This window comes from Dermochelys coriacea, chromosome 8, assembly GCF_009764565.3.
Source record: "Dermochelys coriacea isolate rDerCor1 chromosome 8, rDerCor1.pri.v4, whole genome shotgun sequence".
Lineage (NCBI taxonomy): Eukaryota > Metazoa > Chordata > Testudines > Dermochelyidae > Dermochelys > Dermochelys coriacea.
In genome coordinates this window covers 97,795,676-97,813,133 of record NC_050075.1, presented here as the reverse complement: position 1 = coordinate 97,813,133, position 17,458 = coordinate 97,795,676, and positions in this window count along the sequence as shown.

Sequence of the window (17,458 nt, the reverse complement as noted above, 5' to 3'; positions counted from 1 at the left end):
ACATGAAAACGGTTGCTTACCTGTATCTGCACTGCTGGTACATGGATGCTCCCCCTTCTTCTTCTGGAGGTCACATGCTGCCAAATTTCTTCACCGTCCTCCTGTCCCCGCTGCGCAGCCTGCTCTGAATCTTCAGAACATTGTGCCCGTAGAAGCATATCCTGACGTCTCCGACAGGAAATCTTCAGTTTCTCTTATGCAAAGCAGGGACGATACTTGTTTCTCCAGACCTTGAACCTTCTCTTCCAATATGGAGACCAGCTTGCACTTTGTACTGACAAAGCCACTTCTGTCCTGTGGAAGAAAGACAAACATGGCACATCCGCTGCAGGTCACAACAGCTGAATGCTCCCCATCCATATTACCTTCCTTCTTCGAGCTTCCTCAGGAGTTGTAGTAACTACTCAGAGAAGCCAGCAAGATGTAAGCCTCAGTGGGCTCTCCCCGGGCGAACTCCCAGGCAAACTCCCTCTGTTAGCCTCTCTGCTGTTCGCCACTCAGCTGGTTCGCAGCTGACTGGCTTTTTCTAACAGTCAGGCCCACTCAAGGCTCACTTGGAACAAAGCACTCCCAATTCACACTTTTCAAACAACCAATCAAGCACATGATCAACCTGTCAAACTGTCCCCACAACAGACAGAAGTCGTTCGATAGCGTCCAATTTCTCCTGCACCGAGTAAGCCTTCCTTTTGCCCGACCTTTTTGACATCTTTCTAAAGATAAATACAGTACTGTACCTGTAAATTTTTATTACATTACATTTGTATGGCGTTCTAGGCCTATAGGAATCGTCTTAGGGCTTGTCTGCACTACCGCACGGGGTCGATCTAAGATACGCAACTTCAGCTACTTGAATAGCTGACACTCATCAATTGTGCTTGTGCTCCTCATTCTGGTGGCATACTAGAGTCAACAGGAGAGCGCTAGGCGGTCGATTTATCACGTCTATGCTAAAAAAATTTGTACTGTACTGTACTTAAATTTGGGATCCATGGCTGCGACCGCGTTATATCCGAATTCATTTTGTATAGATGTGCGTTCTAGTGAGGGTCCAGTGTAGTTTAATGCAAAGATCATGCCTAGTTTCATGCATTAATTTCAGACATCCTGGCAACATGCACGTAATCTTATTACATTTGCCAGTATGAGATGCATCCGTAGAATGGCTGTTGGACTTTTTTTTTTTTTAATTCATTCGATGAAAAGAAAATGAGTACAGGTGTAGAAACAAAAGTCAATGCAAACAAACAAAACCTTCGCTCTTAACATACTGTGAGGATAAATAATATCATGTATGTAAACCAGAGAAGTAAGAAAGTGAAAGGAAAGGTAGTCAGCATTTTCCAGGTAGCAGACAGAGGATAGAGAAATGTCCCTTGGATTTAACTAAGAAGAAATAATTAGTGACTTTAATAATTTTCAGGGTATTTCTTGCTTTCTGATGTAAAATACTTGGTATCATCAATGGATCTTTGGAGGACAGACATTTGCAAACTGTTCTTTTGAACACTAGTTTCCATTCTGATTGCCCCTGGTTTATATGGATCTTAAATAGAGTGCACCTTTTCTTCCTTACCCGTGGGATTTTGTGGAGGGAGGGGAGGTTGTTGTGTATTTGGTTGTCGAGGTAATAGAACCTTGTTGTTGCTATGGCAACTGAGTTAGATTATTAGGGGATAGCCTAGCCAGTTTTGGCTGGTTTTGGTTAGTTCAGTGTGTGGCAATAAATGGCTGCTTTTAAGGATTACAGCCAGGGCCGGCTCTAGGCACCAGCTAAGGAAGCTGGTGCCTGGGGTGGTGCTGTTGAAGGGGTGGCACTCTGGCTGTTCTTGGGGTGGCACTCCAGCAGCAGCCCTGGTGGCAATTTGGCAGCAGCACCTCTCTGTTGTTTCCCGCGGTGGCGTATTCGGCAGATTTTTTTTTTTTTTTGCTGCTTGGGGTGGCAAAAACGTACAGCCAGCCCTGATTACAGTTCTCTGTGTCTCAAGTGATTTCTTCCTAAAATTGCTGCCCTCAAGGATACAACAGAGATTACTCCATTTTTCTGTAACTGCTCTTTCCTTTGTGTCTCTGATTTCCGCCAGTTCTTCAAGCACTCATTTCTCACCAGCCCATCTCTTCCATTAGCCAGCATTTTCTATTAAGACTTTGCTCACTCTGTCTATGCCTGTCTGTGAGAGGTATTTTTTAATGAATTGCTACAAAAGGAAGACAGTTTCTAAGAGCAACAGTTAAATTCAGTCAGTCACTCTACATAACTCTTACTTTGGGTATTGAAATTGGATGGAAGAAGTTTGAGTGGACTTTTGTATTTTCCTTTGCAATTGATTTTTGGAGCTTGACATATGTATTTTCATAAGTATTGAAGTTAAAGAATTAAAAATGAAAAACAACCACTGGTTTGCAAAGTTATCATAAATCTTGCTGTAGTTTAAGATCAGAGAAGTGAAGAAGTAATGTTTATCCTTGACATTTTCACGCACAGTTCTAGAAAGTCTTTATTCAAAAGGTAAAAGGAATGGGCAAGTGATTGTTTGTCACAGCAAAGATCTCCTGTTCCCAGAGAGACATTCAATCAAACTGAGCTTCACCTCTACTTCCCCTAGACTGCAGAAGAATTAATGCAATAATGTTTGCAGCATAAAACTAAACAGGAGCCTATAATAATCTTGAATCCAAATGAAAAATATTGTATCTAGAAGGGTTTGACATCTGTTGAGTTGTTTAAAAATACTGTTACCTCTTTTGATCAAAGTGGTTAGCCAAAGTTTGGGTTATTTCCATTGGGGGGAGAAATTGAGGATGGAGTCTGGCATCTTTGATTCAATCCTGTTAATTTGTAAAGAGTGTACCAAGTCCCGGTCCTCTCAACACTGCAGGAATCAAACAGCAGGAGAAGGTTTCTTTGCCCACAGCTCAAAACTTCTTTCAATCAGCGCTTGACCCAAAAAGTTCTCTCTCCAAGCTTTTCTCAGGGCCATTCTCCCAGTTCCTGTTTAGGCTGTGTCAAGATGTTCAGGTTTATTTTTAACTTCTTTCTCCCACATAGACACGCACACTTCCATCAAACAATATACAGCAAAAACCTTCACCTGAAGAGTTCTAATTTCTGAATGGACTCACACATGTCTTTCTTTTGGGGGGTGACATGTGCCTGTGTTTTAGTTTGAGGCCCCTTTTGTTTCTGATATTTATCTTGAGGAAGGGCAGCTGCAACATTCAACAGTTTCAACAGTAAGGTTTAACACAGCCTATAATAACTTATCCAACTTGTCTCCTGACTGTATGTGCTACTGTAGAAAAGCAGTAGGCTTGAGAAGTCTATTACATATTGATTAAGAGACTAGAACTGATTCATGGCAATATCACAAGGTCAGCTGTTCTTGTGAGATCTTTCCTTTCTTAGGCCATATCCCAACCAGATGTGGAAAATTAATTCATTAATGCTCATAAAGTGTTTGGAGATCCTCAGATGGAAGTAACCATAAAAGTTCACACTCTTACATGATGAGCTGCTTATGCATATTCCTTCTGCAGGCAAACTCCTATCAACAGGAGCGAGGGCCTCAGGATTTGGGCCATTATTTTTAACTATAAGGATATTAATTATTAATTAGTGATGGGCTTGTACTAAAAACCTAGTTCTGAATATCCCAGATTTTTGGGATAAGGGGACTGGAACTGGAATCCAAACTCAAATCCAAATTTCACTGCTATCACCTAGCTGGATAAGGTGCTGAACCAACCCTCGCCATCTAAGTTTATCATCTGGATCCAAGTTTTGCAACTCAGGCTCAACTGTACTCAGAGGTGAAAGTAAGCTGGTACGCCCCGGTATGGCGTACCGGTAAGAGCCGGTGCACTGTAGTGGGGCATCCCGGCTTTCCCAGGGGGCAATTTAAAGGGCCTGGGGCTCTCAGCAGTGGCTGGAACCCCAGGCCCTTTAAATTGTCTCCAGAGCTTCGCTGCTGGAGCCCTGGGGTAGTGGCTGTGGGGCTCTGGTGGCTGTTTAAAGGGCTTGGGGCTCCCCTGCTTCTACAGCCCCAGCCCTTTAAATAGCCCCCGGAGACCCATCACCACTACTCCAGGACTCCGGGGGCTATTTAAAGGACCGGGGCGGTAGAAGCAGGGGAGCCACGGGTCCTTTAAATAGCCCCCGGAGCCCTCGGGTAGTGGGGGCTCCAGGGGCTATTTAAAGGGTCGGGGCTCCAGCTGCCTCTGCCATCCCGGTCCTTTAAATAGCTGCTGGAGCCCCGCCGCTTCTCCAGGGCTCTGGCGGCTATTTAAAGGGCCAGAGCGGTAGAAGAGGGGAGGCCCAGGCCCTTTAAATAGCCCCCGGAGCCCCGGGCTGCTGCTACTACCCCGGTGGAGGGGGGGAGGCACTTACCTTACAGGGTGGGCTGGGGCTGGCTCTGACCCCCTCAACCCCACCCCTTCTGCCCTAGGCCCTGCCCCTTCTGGCACCAGAGCTGGCCCCAGATTACCAGTAAGTCACTCGACTTACTTTCACCCCTGACTGTACTATTATCTGACAGGGTTGTTGTAGTTGTCTGAAGCATTCCCAGAATCCATTACAGGCTGACAGGTACATTGGGTTGAAGGCTGTCTAAGGTAAAGTGCTCAGAATGGATAAAAGGTTAGAGTTATCCATATGTGTTCAACAATAAAGACCAAATATTCTCCTGACTTTATAGTCCAGGAAGCCTTATATATGCTGCCCTTTTGACATGCTGCTCTACCATTCTAGCAGTTTTTTATGACTTCTAGCATGTGGGGAGCATATCCTTGGTCATTAGGCTGTGCTCCATTGTACCTAGTTTATTTGGGCATACAGTTATAATCATTAAGATAAAGTCATCTGGTTTCAGTTCAACAGCAGTTTTAAATACCCTGTCAATTGTGATGCCTCTTTTCTGACCTGAGAGATGAGCATTCCCTAAACACAACCTTGGGGGGGGTCTCCTGATGAAATTGGCAACACCCGCACATACTAGCATCTGTCAGCTCTACTATATACATCCTAGAATGGATCCAGTGAAGCAGAATAATAATTTTTTGGTGCAGTCAGTGTGCCTCTCTGCACACACATAGAGATGCTTTTTTAATACATTCATCCCTATTCTTCTTCATAGCCCTCACATCCAGTTTAATCTTGAAGCCTCTACCCAACATAGCCTCTTAGATTAGATTAAGATTAATTTTTAAGACTACCTCAGAAGAATAAATCTTGGTTCTGATCTACTGGAGTCCACCAAGAATCTGAGTAGGTGGTAACTCACTTTCTCTGATTTAGTACTGAACTGATCCACTGGCATAGATGTGAAGAGGTATGTGCAAGTGGAAGTTCTGTCTTTCTGTCGAGTATTAAATCAGCCAGGGCCAGCTTAGGGATGCGTGTGAGAACAGTGTGGTCACCTATGGACCCTACCTGCTTGTAGAGACCCCATGGTGACCAAAGTGTCAGAGCTGGGAGCATCAACAATAAAATACATTTTTCTTTTTTTAAACAATAAGACAGCAGGGATGAGAGCATTGTGAAGAGAGAGATGAGCAACAATAAATTCCTTATTGGGAAGAGGGGAGGAGGGATTGAAGAAATGCACCCACTGGCAATTCTTGCATGTCCTTTAAAATATATATAAGACCAGCATTGAAACCAATGTCCTGATGGCTCATTATTGCTGTTATTTAATATCTATACTGGTGCTTTCCAGAGATGATAAAGTCACAGCTCCAAAGAACTCTTCTTTAGGTTGTATACAACATGATGCAGAGAGAGATGACATCACAGGAGTGAGAGGAGTGAAGCCTGGGCTTACTTTCTCATTTTTGGTCTTGTTTTTTTTAATTTTAGTATAATTTAGATTTCCTTTAGTTGATGTATGTGGGGGGGTTGAGGGAGGGGCATTGTTCAGAAGCTGTGGAAAGGCCATTAAAGATCGCAGGGTGTTGTTTACAAAACTAAGGATGATACCCACACAGTCCTGGCCAAATGGTTATTTTGTGCAATTACATTCAACCTAACTACATTCCCTCTGCAATTTCAGTTAGATACAGCACTCCTCATTTCTGATTGACTGGAATATGAGCTTCACCTTTAGAGAGGAAACTTGGAGCTCATAGTAAGTTATATGTTCACCACTTCATGCTCCATTAAAATGTGAAGCAAGAGAGAAAGCTGTTCACTGCCAGAGTGCTGTTTTGCGTAAAATATGATAATTGCCATATATGCTGTGACAAAGCTCTGTCCTTGCCTCCGTGGGTCCCGCGTTTCCTGGCAGATTTCGCTAGCCTCAGAGGCTCACTGTGACCCTCCACGTAACCCTTCTTTCTCTAGAGACAAGGGTCACAGTCTACTGAGCCATTTTCATCATAAGCCAGCAAGGGAGGTAAGGACAAGTTATTCTTCCTTGCACAGTCTCTGTTGTCTCCCAATCTCAGTGATTAATCAGGGGCAAAGGTGGAGGGGGCGCCCGGACCCACCCTCTACTCCGGGCTCCAGCCCAGGGACCCTAATAGTATCAGCTATGGTAGCTGATCTTTTAGAAACATGACATATACGATTCCCTGGGCTACTTCCTCCACAGTAGCCCTCACTTCCTCAAGCTCCACATCACCCTTACCTCAGGACCTCCTTCCTTGTGCCTGATATGGTGTGTACTACTCAGCCTCTCCAACCACGCAACTTTTTCCCACAGCTCCTGACATGCACACCCACCTGACTGACTGGGAGGTTTTTAACTAGTTTCAGCCAGCCCCTGATTCGCTTCAGGTGTCCCAATCAACCTAGCCTTCTCCCTGTCTTCTGGAAAGTTTTACTGGGTACCGTTTTGAATAGAGAATGTATATGAAAGAGAGAGTAGAAGGAACACCACAGAGAAAACACATGGAAGACAACTGAACGCCAGACAGAGCCTGAACAAGCATCAGGAGCGTGGCCCTGAGAGAAGTCTAGAGAGAGTCTTTAGGCAGAGTGCTGGCTAAAAGAGGCTTGGAGCTGTGAGTAAAGAAACTGTCTCCTAAGGTTTGATTCCTGCTGTGTTCAGCTGAACAGGACTTCTTACATTCTTTGAGAATAAACAGGATTACACCAAAGATACTGACTCCTTCAATCTCTCCTCCTAACAGAAACAACTTGCAGAGCCCCAACATTGGCTAACTGCTCCAGTAAAAAGGGGTAAAAAAGGGATATCCAGTCCAATGACACAAACTTGCATTTGGTGCCAATTTCAGGCTTTGTCTTGAAATGTGAGTACTGCTGATACTCTTACGCTATGGTAACAAGGTGGTCAACTTTGCTGTTTGTTCCCCAGCCTCATAGAATCATAGAATATCAGGGTTGGAAGGGACCTCAGGAGATTATCTAGTTCAACCCCCTGCTCAAAGCAGGACCAATGCCCTATTTTTGGCCCTGTCAAGGTTCCTTCTCTACTCTGAACTCTAGGGTACAGATATGGGGACCTGCGGGAAAGACCCCCTAAACTTATTCTTACCAGCTTAGATTAAAAACTTCCCCAAGGTACAAACTTTGCCTTGTCCTTGAACCGTATGCTACCACCACCAAGCATTTTAAACAAAGAACAGGGAAAGAGCCCACTTGGAGATGTCTTCCCCCAAAATATCCCCCCAAGCCCTACACCCCCTTTCCTGGGGAAGGCTTGATAAGAATCCTCACCAAATTGTACAGGTGAACAGACCCAAACCCTTGGATCTTAAGAACAATGAAAAATCAATCAGGTTCTTAAAAGAAGAATTTTAATTAAAGAAAAGGTAAAAGAATCACCTCTGTAAAATCAGGATGGTAAATACCTTACAGGGTAATCAGATTCAAAACATAGAGAATCCCTCTAGGCAAAACCTTCAGTTACACAAAGACACAAAAACAGGAATATACATTCCATCCAGCACAGCTTATTTTACCAGCCATTAAATAAAAGGAAATCTAACGCATTTCTAGCTAGATTTACTTACTAACTTAACAGAAGTTGTAAGTCTGCATTCCTGATCTGTTCCCAGCAAAAGCATCCCACTAAGAGACCAACCCTTTGTTCCCCTCCTCCAGATTTGAAAGTATCTTGTCCTCTTGTTGGTCATTTTGGGTCAGGTGCCAGCTAGGTTACCTTAGCTTCTTAACCCTTTACAGATGAAAGGGTTTTGCTTCTGGCCAGGAGAGATTTTATAGCAATGTATACAGAAAGGTGGTTACCCTTCCCTTTATATTTATGACAGCCCCATATCCCTAAATCGTCCCCTCAAGGATTGAACTCACAACCCTGGTTTAGTAAGCCAATGCTCAAACACACTGAGCTATCCCTCCCCCCTCAAAGGTGCTTGATTCATCGGTAATCACCATCCAATTCATTTCAACCGTGGGACCAGTGTATATATGGGCCCATGGAGAACAGAACAAGTTAGAACTGCTGAGTCAAGAGAGCTGCACCTGCTTTGCCCACCATGGCTTGTTTGATTCTGTGCTCTCTTTACTGTCTTTTCTTATGCATATTTTTAGTAGGACCATGTTTGCTCTAAATATGTCTCCCTTTCCTTTCACCATGTCATCTTTTCTTATGGCCTTTCTACTTATGTGCCACCTGAATTTCTGCTCCTGAATGCCCCTAACCTTTCATGGGATCATGACAGCACCCTGGTTTCTGGATATACTCTCCTGCCCTCTAACACATTAAAATAACACGCTTTGCCTCCAAATGATCAAGACAAATGTGTTTTTTTTTCTATCCGTATGGATCAAGCCCAACAGCTGTCCCTTCAGTCATACCAGTGAAAGGTCAATCTAGTGCTAACATGAAGGGCAGGTCACAGCACACTCTGCAGATATTTGTTAGATATAATCAGTATCTCTCAATAATCCTTTTGGCTGCCAGATCAGAGCATCCCACTTCTTTTTGTATTAAGGAATTTCAATAATTTTTTTCATTTTTGGAATGAGAATGGTTTGGTCTCCTCTTGAGACCTTTTTCATTTGCTGTCAAATGTCCCATGAAGCACCATTTCAGGAAAGTCTTTTCAAAATGACATTTGTTTGCCCTGCTCTTTGCAGTCCTGCCATAGAGCCTGAGTCAGGGACAGTTTAAATTAATATTGCATTGAGGAAACTGAGTGCAGTTCTCTTTCTCTAGTCAAATGTCTGCAGCAAAGTAATGTCCTCCCACATTCATGAAACACAACAAAGGGACCCTGATTCAGAGGGCTAAGCGGGGTTTACAATTTTCATGGAAACCTAATAACAGCATGTCGAAAGGACTGACACAGAAGCATGAGGGCAGGCCCATATACTGAGCAATCATAGGATCTGAGGAGAATGCTCAGAATACATGCCAGAACATTTGGCAAGATGACGGAATGCTGAAAGTTGGACCACTAATACCACAGTGATGATTCCTGTTTGCTGGTCAGTTCCCTAATGGTGACCTATAAATTCTGTGGCACAGCAAGTCCAAATATTTACACCATGTACGCATATTTCAGAAAAAAATGGACATGATTTATAACTAGAACATACCTATTATTTTATATTCTTTTTTCTTTAAATGCTTTCAGCTGCTGCTTATAGGATGGATATAAACGCTTGAATCTTCCCTCTAATATTAATTCAGTTCTCCACTTCCATCACCACAAACCCGTTTTCACTATGAAGTTCTGGGAAGGCTGATATTTCTACAGCCTTAAAGGCCCAAACCTGCATGATTTATAAATGATAAAGCCAGAAGGGATCATTATGATAATCTAGTTGGATTCTTGCCTAATGCAGACCTTAGGACTTCCCCCGAATTTAATTCCTATTGGAACTGGAGCATATCTTTTAGAAAAACATCCAGTCTTGATTTTAAAATTCCCAGCAGTGGAGAATCCACTGCAATGGAGGTGACCATGGCGGGAGCACACAGGGTCACGTACCACCCCAGATTTCTTGGGCCACCTCTTGCCAAGATGTCCAACAGCGAGGAGGCAGCAGCTCCCCATGGCAGCGGCACTCATTGTGTGTTCATGCAGTGTGGGGAGGGAGGAAGCAGCAGGGTGCTGGCTGTGGGCTGAGTTCCCCCACCCTGCTCCATGGGGTGGCATCTTCTTCCCTGCTGCTGGAGTCTCAAGTGTTTCCCACTGCTTTCTTTGCAGACCACCTGCTGAGGTGAGTCAGGGGGTGCATCTTTGAGCTTGGGAAGAGGAGCTTCTTAAAGTACAGGTGTTCTCTACAGCCAAGGATCATTGCATCTAGATTGTTTTATAAATTGGTGTGGTGCTCTGGTGCTTGAGGGACTGCACTTGGTATTGTTGGCAAATGCATTGTGTGTAAATGTCAACAAATAAAAACAGTTTTTAAAATAATTTGAACGTTTATCATCCATTGTGATGGGGTGGACTAGGTCCAGAGGCCCCCTGCTGGAGGTCTCATGACCCTGTCACACCCTGCCTCCAAAAAGGGCAATAGAGAGGTCCTCCAAGCTGCTTAGAGTGGCTGTATGGGACCCAGCCAATCAGAAAGGGGTGCAGGGAGCAGCCAATCAGGGTCCAGCATGCTAATATAAGAAGAACTGTAGAGCTAGTGTGAGATCAGTTCCTTGCTAGAGTTGTAAGAGAGTGGATGATGTGCCTGGCTGGCTGAGGGAGTTTCAGGACCTCAGACAGAGTGGTGCTGGCAGAGGCTGGGGGAACGTGGAGGCATTGTGGGCTGGTTGCTGGGACTCAACCAGGACAAGGCCCTGAAATAAGGGGTGAAGAATGTGCTGGAGCCATGGGGAAGTGGCCCAGGGAATTGTAGCAGTGATGTAGTTTATGTAAAGGCATGTGGCAGATGGCTGCTATCTATAGGGTCCATAGGCTGGGACCTGGAGTAGAGGGTGGACCTGGGTTCCCTCCACCTGGAAAGTGGCCTAGATTTTGATACATTCCAGAAAGGGAACTGAACTCTTTCAGTGGCCCAGCTGATGCCAGAGATGTGAAGAGTCTCCAGGAAGGGAGCTGTGGGGATGCGGCCCTACACCAGGGCTAGGACTGCTTGATGAGCAGGCACAATTCAAGGGAACCCAGAAGGGGCTGAGAGGCAATTCAGACCAGGGTACAGCAATAGGCCCTGTTGGACTGATCGAGGAGTGAGCCCAGGGATAGGGCTGCAGAAAGAGACATAAGCCCGATTGGACTTGTATGCCTGAAGCAGTTTGATTTTTATCTCCAGTACAGACTGTGTGACTTTGCTCGGGGGCTGGGTCTCTGAAGACTCACCACAAATGCTGGAGAGACAGTGCAGGCACACACTCAACCAAGGGGGTGCTTGTGAGAGATGAGTGTGCAACGCCAACAAATACAACACAAAATTATTTCTATCCCAAGGACATTAGTTTGACACATACATTGGGATATTTTTAGAATAGGGAAAAACATTTATAGAACATTCAGATTGGTCATTGCAGGGATCCCATTTTCCACATTGTTTATATGGCTGTTTCTTGTCTTATTGAGCATACTCCAGCAGGCCAAACTGTGAGGAAGTCTGACCTCCCTCAGAGGTGGATGTGGAGGGACAGCCATGACCACCTACAGTCCCTCACTCCATATCTCAAAGATTTCTTCCCAGTTGATTTGTGGGGGGGGAGGGGGGAAAGGATATGAAACACTGTGTGGTGAATAAAATGTAGTATTTGGAAGTGGTGAGCACTTGGTAATTCTAATGCGGCTATAATGGAAGGGAATGACAAATTAGACACCAGATACATTCTGAATGTTAATATAATTACTGTATAGTACTGTGTTTGTTTAAAGAGCAGATATGGAAAAAATCAAAGTACTGGAGAATTAAAGCTGAGACATGACTTAGGCTTCTAAATTCTGACTTAGAATTAGACCATTAAGTCTTTAAAATCTTTGAAAAATCCATATTCTATTGATTCTAGGAACATTAGTAATAGTGTTAAGCCAGACACCACCAGATACTAGAGAAATCTATTGTCAATCAAAATTTTGAAAAGAACTTCAAAGGGTATCAACTGAGAATATAAAATGTATTGTATTTTCCAGAGTTAAATGCTTCTGACAATTCATGGCTTCAGAAGCTGTCCATAAAATCTTTAGTCCCTTTATTCCTTCCAAGGTCACTAAAATTAATCAGAAGAATACTAAGTCTTAACATATGGGATTGGTACATAATTCTTGATTACAAAGGACCTGATTCTAGATTGTCGTACTCCTTTGTAGTAATTTACATCTGTGCGAAGTGGTTGTAAAATGGTACAATCTACATAAACAAATGGGAAGTTCAGCTCTGGGTGTTTTACAGCCTCTTTCCACAGATGTAAACTACCACACAGGGTGCAAAGCCTGGAGCATCAGGCCCGTCACTGCAGTTAGGAATTAAGATATTGGTGTGTTCTTCTGCAAGGATATCTATCTGTCTAATCTAATTTTCAATTCCTTGATAAAGCCAGTAGATAGATCACAACTAAAAGTCAGGCTATTTGTGACTGAATCCTGTCAGAAGACTGAAGACTTCTTGTCTTCAAAGTTTCTTTTATAACTCATTAAAAATAAGTTTCTTACTGTCAAATTTGAAAAGTCCTATGTTCTAAATAAAGTCTTATTTTCCACAAGCTATTTTGTAAAGGAACAGCTGCCTTCCGCCCTGCTCTGCTGCCCCATGCCCTCTACTTCCCAGTAACAGAACATGTTATGCTGCTAGTGGTTAGGTTCTTCTATGACTGTTGAGATATGCATCTACACTCATTTAACTCCTGGCCAGATAGCTATATGAAAATCCAGTGATCTGCAGGCAACAGACCCTGCTCCCTCTCATTTTGTTTTCTCAGCTGTTGCATTTTGTCTAAGGGCAATAGTCTCAAAAGCACCTAAGTGACTTGGTAACCTACATCCCTGTAAGACTTGGACTTCTAAGAGTCTAAACCCCCTTTTCAAAAATGAATGAGGCACTTAAGTCATTTAGAAACTTTTGCAAATCTTAGTTTGTGAGCTCTCTGGCATAATTACTATCAGTGTGTGTGTTTGTACACTGCCTAGTGCAAGGGGCCCTACTTGAATCCTTGGAACATCTGCTATAGAAATAACACTACCACAGATAGTGGTTTGTCACCTGGTTTTGATCTGAGCAAGCCTAACTGAACCCTTTCTGTATAGGGCCCCGTGGAGGAGGTGGCATTTTCCCTACTCTTCCACAAAGGCAGAAAAAGATCTGTCAAGGCAAGTGCCCTCTGTCATTTGAAAATGAAAAGACTCGGTCTTCAAACACTGATTAAGACGCTTTATTAGAACAACCAAAACAGTATAATTTCTAAACTCTCTTGCGGCCTCATTGTAGATCTTCTGCTTAGAACATTTTCCACAACCTCTTATGTGGATTTGTGCTCCAGCTTAAAAAAAAAAGCACATACAGCCTCATACCTTTCATGTGTACCTTCAGTAGGGATGCATCATCCTTAAATCCCAAGATGATAAAATAAATATCGTAGGTGATTTCCCTACCACCTCCCATCATGATATGGTAAGAAACTAAAATATCCTCAGCAGAGGTTTTGGTGGTGGCGGCTTTTGTTTTGTTTTTAAAAACATTGTTACAGTAGTTAGTGCAGTTTTCCCCAAGACCATATTCTGTTTTAAATGAATCCAGGAGACTTTACTACAGGGCTTAACACAGTGCCAAAGCATTTTACATTTCAGATCAAGAGCAGTGCTCCATTAACAATCCTGTCACAAAAAGAAAAGGAGTACTTGTGGCACCTTAGAGACTAACAAATTTATTAGAGCATAAGCTTTCGTGAGCTACAGCTCACTTCAAGTGTAGCTCACGAAAGCTTATGCTCTAATAAATTTGTTAGTCTCTAAGGTGCCACAAGTACTCCTTTTCTTTTTGCGAATACAGACTAACTCGGCTGCTACTCTGAATCCTGTCACAGTTGCTGGAGATGGGGAAATAATACTTCCAATCAGCACTTTCAGCATCTACAGCCAGATAGTCACATGTTGATTTCATTAATTAATCTTTATCAGCTCTCCCTTTAAAGTAGATTACTGTGTCACAAAAAAACTTTGGCTGCCTGCTGAGAGAAACACAAATTAGTTAAGAGAAAAAGAAAGCACTTCAGTAAATTGCCAAGTTTTGTAAATGGATCCCTTTATTCACCGATCTCACAGGGTGTTCTATCAGCTACCACGTGTAGTGCTGCAGTACCTTGCCTGTTTCCACCCTCTCACAATCCTAAGTACACCCAGGCTGTTTTCTCTTCACCACACAGACCTTTTATTCTATAGTTCTTTTACAAACAGAACAAGACACAGGCATATTGCAGCAAGTGCTTTCCACATAGGTCACCCTTAAAGCTCCTCCCACTTATATCCTCCCAATTGTATTAATATCTTAGTAATTACTACTCAAGTGCTCATAATCCCCATCAGAAAGTGTTTAATTGCTCCCACCTGAGCCTGCAGCCTTTTCTGTGCTGCAGTAATGTCAGGGATCACAGGGTGCTATAGCTAGTTCTCTGCACAATCCTCCAACCTAAAAAAAACTTACTAATTCTTCCACATTTCTATGGACTGTGCTCTGGATATCTGTCAGTTGCTCTACCTGTACAAAATCTTAATGGCCTTTGAGACCATTTCTGTCCCAGAAATGCTACATTATGTCTTTGTAGTGTCAGATAAAAAGGAAAGATGCAGAAATTAGTCTTGCAGCAGTACAATAAGTACTCCTAGTATCAAAGCATGGTTGTTAATATAAGCTAAGATGTAGTGCAATTGTGAAATCCATCAAGGGGATTCCTGATCCTAAAAGCTAGGTTGAAGGTTGATTCTTATTGATACACTGACTATACATAAAACTCCTGTGCTGCTGAAATAAAAAATGGACTGAACCATTCTGATGTTATCCCAGGGATGTTCCATGTAAATTTCACACAGATGTTCATCTGTTTTTTAGTTGCTTGTGTGCCTTGAGGAGTAACTACTTTAGCCACTGTTTCTGCTAGAAGTGTATATCCGTGAGGCAGCTTCAGTATATGGTTGATGGATAAATAAAAGGTCTGAGCAGCCCATTTTAAACGAGCAGGGCCAACCTGCTCATACAAGTGAAGGCGATGATCAGGGCCAACATTTTTTTGATGGCTTGATTCTGCCTTGAACCTCATATAGTCCCTTATCCTGTACACATGGGTGTAAAACTTTACCAGATCATTCTACTCTTACACCAGAGGTAGGATTTTACACCTATTTTGTCTGTGCATAAATGATTGAGGTGCAAGCCAGTGAAGAATTTGGCCACGAAGCTTTTGCTCTGCTTATCCTGAAAGAGGGCTTGCTTTTATTTTCTATAGCTGACCCTTAAAATACTAATTACAGTAACACAAATCTTTCATTTTTGTTAACAATAATACATTGCAAATTGCTGGAAACTGGACTGTATGTCTACACTATGAAATTGCTCCGATTTTACAGAAGTCGATTTTTGGGTACAGATTGTATGAAGTAGAGTGCATTCGTCCATGCTAAGAACATTAATTTAGTAGTGTGCATCCACAGTAGCGTGGCAAGTGTCGACATTCCAAACAGTGTACTATGGGTAGCTATCCCACAGTTCCTGCAGTCCCCACTGCCCATTGGAATTCTGGGCTGAGCTCCCAAAGCCTGATGGGGCCAAAAATTTGTCACGGGTGGTTATGGGTAAATGTCATCAGTCAACCCTCCCTCCCTCTGAAAGCAATGGTAGACAATCATTTTGCACCCTTTTCCCTGGATTGCCCGAGCAGATGCCATAGCACGGCAAACATGGAGCCCATTCAGCTCACCGCAGCAGTTATGACCATTGTAAACACCTCGTGCATTATCGTGCAGTTTATGCAGAACCTGAAAAACCAGGCAAGGAAGCGATGGCAGCGCAGTGAGAAGAGTGATGAGGACATGGGCCATCTCTAAAACTGTGGTCCCTGGCAATTTGGAGATCATGGCGTTAATGGGGCAGGCTCATGCCATGGAACGCCAATTCTGGGCCCAGGAAACAAGCACAGAGTGGTGGGACCGCATAGTGTTGCAAGTTTGGGATGATTCCCAGTGGCTCCGAAACTTTTGCATGCGTAAGGGCACTTTCATGGAACTTTGACTTGCTTTCCCCTGCCCTGAAGCGCAAGAATACCAAGATGAGAGCAGCCCTCACAGTTGAGAAGCGAGTGGCAATAGCCCTGTGGAAGCTTGCAACGCCAGACAGCTACCGGTCAGTTGGGAATCAGTTTGGAGTGGGCAAATCTACTGTGGGGGCTGCTGTGATGCAAGTAGCCAACACAATCATTGCACTGCTGCTATCAAAGGTAGTGACTCTGGGAAACGTGCAGGTCACAGTAGATGGTTTTGCTGCAATGGGATTCCCTAACTGTGGTGGGCTATAGACAGAACCCATATCCCTATCTTGGGACCGGACCACCAGGGCAGCCAGTATATAAACCACAAGAAGTACTTTTCAATAGTGCTGCAAGCACTGCTGGATCACAAGGGATGTTTCACCAACATCAATGTGGGATGGCTAGGAAAGGTTCATGATGCTCGCGTCTTCAGGAACTCTGGTCAGTTTAAACGGCTGCAGGAAGGGATTTACTTCCCAGAACAGAAAATAACTGTTGGGGATGTTGAAATGCCTATAGTTATCCTTGGGGACCCAGCCTATCCCTTAATGCCCTAGCTCATGAAGCCGTACACAGGCACCCTGAACAGTAGTAAGGAGCTGTTCAACTATAGGCTGAGCAAGTGCAGAATGGTCGTAGTGTGCATTTGGACGTTTAAAGGGTCACTGGCGCAGTTTACTGAGCGAGTTTACTGACTCACTCAGACCTCAGCAAAACCAGTATTCCCACTGTTATTGCTGCTTGCTGTGTGCTCCACAATCTCTGAGAGTAAGGGAGAGACGCTTATGGAGGGGTGGGAGGTTGAGGCAAATCGCCTGGCCACTGAATACACACAGCCAGACCCCAGGGCGGTTAGAAGAGCACAGCAGGAAGCACTGCACATCAGAGAAGCTTTGAAAACCAGTTTCATGACTGACCAGGGTACCGTGTGACACTTCTGTTTGTTTATCCTTGATGAAAATCCACCCCCTTGGTTGACTCTAATTCCCTGTAAGCTACCCACCCTCCCCCCTTCCATCACAGCTTGTTTGCAAAGGAAATAAAGTCACTATCGTTTAAAAAAATGTATTCTTTAATAATGGATTATAAAAATAGGGAGATAATCACAAGGTAGCCCAGGTGGAGTGTGGTAGGAGGGAAGGAAAAGGCCACTTCAAAACCTTCTGTTGCTTGGGCTGTCCGCTGGGGTGGAGTGGTTGGGTGCCCAGAGCCTCCCACCACCCCCAAGTTCTTGGGCATCTGGGTGAGGAAGGAGGGCGGTTAAACAGGGGCTGCAGCGGCAGTCTGTGATCCTACTGCCATTCCTGAACCTCCACCAGATGCCGGAG